A 3,456-nucleotide genomic window follows, 5' to 3' on the forward strand; every position below is an offset into this window, starting at 1 on the left:
ACCATTAAATATTTATATAAACAGTTACTAACTGTTGACTTACTGTCTCTGTAAGATGAATTGCTTTAAAGAGTGGTTTTGTGCTCATAATATTCTTTTACAGGCTAAGTTGTGTTTTTTTTATTTTTTTGGGCTGGTGCTTGGTTGTTATCTGTAGTCTTAAGTACTTTGACTTTACACGTCAGGTCAAAAAATCAATCTTCCCCTGTTTCTTAGATGGTATGTGTCTGAAACATTGCAATGAATATTTTTGACCCTGCTTTATTCTTTCATATCAGGCTGTACTTACTGATAAAGCTGAGAAATATATTCCTAATTCTGGGTAAACGCTCGGTCTGCACCTCAAAACTTCAGCAACACACTTACTGATAAAGGCTAGTTACAGAGACTTTTGGACAAAATTTTTAGACTGTGAAAGCAGAGTTAATAGTTGGCAGAGTTTGAGTAATGTTAATGAGCCTGAAGTCCCATAGCTTCAGTCACTCAATAGATGCTGTTCTCATCTCATCAGTAAGGGAGATGCTAGTGTATTAGTAGCTGAACTTCTTCAGTAATCTTTAGTCATGTTATTACATTAATATTACCCTGCATCATCCTCAGTCATATATTTATGTATCATATTTTCTATAGCAGTAGTGCATTATTTTCATCTTTGCCTGTTTTAGGTCTCTGTTTTATATTGAGTGTACTTGTTTAAAAACTGTATATATTTTGTTTTACACCTTACATTTGTATTACACTGCTTTGTGCCTTAAGGCTCTGGCCATCACTGAAAAAGGTCCTTTGATCGTTCCATTTACCTGGTTAAGAAGCAGAATAAATATACAGAAGAATACTGGACATTTGTTGCTATATTTTGTGATAACGACCTCTCTAGTTAGAGAAGGAAAGGGGCAAACAATGTTTAACATATTTAAGAGAACACCCTAATTGAACTTAACTGAAAATAAATATGGTCATTTGCATAGCTGCTGTCAATAAATAAATACAGCAGTCAGCCATTCCCATGTCCTGAGTATGTTTTAAGGATGTCAGTATGTTGTTTTAATTATGTAGTTGCCTGTTGCTGTTTGATAACTGGCTGGTTTGGCTGATTTAGTGAACCTTTTCAGCCATGACTCTGGCTCCATTGAACAACAATAAAATGCAGTAGCATACATAAGTAGCAGTGTTAATGTTCTCATGACCATTCGGTTTTAACATTTGCAGTGTAATAGTAGTTGGATAGCAGAGTTAACTTGTATACAAGCATAAATGTAAATCACATATAGAGTGAGAGAAAGACATTTACAGATTCGGTCGTACAGCAAGATTTGCTTATAAAAAGCAAATACTCAGAAATATTGTCCGTCTCAGTCAAGTACTGTGACACATAAAATATGTAGGATATAGTGACGTCTTTTATTCTGATTGTCTGATGGTTTTCATGTTATTCCACCATTGTATATTTTGTACAGTTGGATCTCACATTTTTGTGGCTGTCAATCATCTAGTGGAAACAGTTGTATTGCCGCATTAGATGTGAAAGTTGTAAGGATCCATACGTTGTAGCTAAACCTGTTTCCATTAGAGCAGTATTAGTTTTCTAGATACTGTTGTATGCCTATCCGTTTATAGATTGTGCCAAAAGCAGTTATTCTTAATAGTTAAAGCGCAGGCATGTTTGTGTGTGTGTGCATCTAATCATTGTAATGATGATCTGTTTCTGCTTAGAAGGTAAAATAAGTAATACATAGATTGTATTAACTAGAAAAGTGGTATGTAAGCATGGTAAGGAACAGTGTTGTTGAATGACTAAAACTATGTGCTGTCAAAACAAGCACAAAAGGATGGAGAATACGGGCATCGATCCCGCTACCTCTCGCATGCTAAGCGAGCGCTCTACCATTTGAGCTAATTCCCCTTGTGTAAATGTAGTGCAGTTGTTTTTCTTTTGTATGAAACAGGTTACTCCATATATTTACTTTAATGCATTGTACGTGTATGAAACTTACCAAGACATAATGATGCAGTAGTAGACAGGCTGTCTTTCTGACATGATACTGATTTGATTTAAACTTCGTGGTGTTGGCAGGCATACATATTTTCCTGTGTCACATAAATACACTGCACCTTCTCCTCCTTTGCTTGTATTTCCTAAAAAGACTAAAATCACCACAGTGGCTAATGTAGTGACTTAGTAGTACACCATAGGGTTGGTGTGGTAGGTAATACTGACTTCTTATTAATCTGGCGGTACCTTCATCTGTGGTAGATTAAAAGAATTTAGCCATACTTTGCTCTAGTATTCATTTTGGAATTATGCCTAAATATTTTGCATGTAAATTAATAGTTAGAACAAAGGTTACAACAGTTATGTTTGACAGCTGTTTTATATTATTTCCAGACTGCGCACTTGCTGCACTGTGCAGCATCATTTAAAAATATATGAGTAATGTGGGATATAACTAAAATTGCCCAGATATGCAAGACTTGATTGTTTTACAGGGGAAGGACATAATGCTGCAAAATAGCAGTTTTTGAGTAATCATCTTGTCCAGTCAGAATTGTTACAAAGAAGCAATAGCCTTCGAACATTGCAAGTGACACCTTAAATAATACCATGGTTCTTGTTTTATTACTTTTTTTAGTTATAGAATCAGTACTTTTGTCATTCTTAATGAAGCTAAAAAAAAGGAAGCGTTTAATCAAGTGAACAGTCCTTTGTTTTGAGGTTAGCACGCTGATAGTAAATAAAAGGAGTACAACACAGTTTTGTTTGACACATGCATTTAAGTAGTAGATGACACAGTGCAGTAGGTGCATAGCACTGATAATCTGTAGTGCATGGAGCCGACTGATTACTTCTTATATTCAGAAATTAAAACAAACCAGATAAGGGCCAAAATGGCGCAGGACCAGACCTTAATATTTGATGTTAAGTTGTCAATCTCGCCTTCATTCTTGCTTGATGGGTTCGGAGCCGATCCTCGGCTCCGACTCGGCACTTGCTAAGCTCGAGAGTCACTTTTACCAGCTTGAGGCAGCCCCATATCCCATGATGCAAGGCGGTAAGTACCCAGATCTCGTTTGCCGCTTCGCTGATGAGGTCCTCCTTTTACCAGCTCCTGGTAAGTGATTTGCTACTTTGCTATTTTAGCCCCCTTTAACAAAAAAACCCTTTATTATTAGTTTTAATTTAGTTTTAAACATTTTCTGACAGAAAATTCCCTGTCTCTTCTTATTTTTTTAGTCAAACTTTACCCATCCCATCCCCCCCCCCCGTTAGGGTGTGTGTGTGTTTCTAGTTATACCTTTTTGGTATATTTAATTTAAATTCTTTGACTGGTGTGTGTGTGTGCTTGTGTTACACCATGTCAAAAGAAAGGGTCTCAGGCTTTAAGAAGTGTGACTCGTGCTGTCAGAAGATGTCTCTGACAGACGGTCTCACTTCTTGCCTGTATTGCCTGGGGCCTC

At 36.7% G+C, this 3,456-nt stretch overlaps 1 non-coding gene across 1 annotated transcript; it reads right to left on the reverse strand.

Moving 5' to 3' along the window:
- Positions 1–1,830: 1,830 nt before the first annotated feature.
- Positions 1,831–1,903, reverse strand: TRNAA-AGC. Its single transcript has one exon. It is a non-coding gene; the product is annotated as a tRNA-Ala (tRNA).
- Positions 1,904–3,456: the final 1,553 nt, after the last annotated feature.

This window comes from Protopterus annectens, chromosome 9.part0, assembly GCF_019279795.1.
Source record: "Protopterus annectens isolate FY-2018-M chromosome 9.part0, PAN1.0, whole genome shotgun sequence".
Lineage (NCBI taxonomy): Eukaryota > Metazoa > Chordata > Ceratodontiformes > Protopteridae > Protopterus > Protopterus annectens.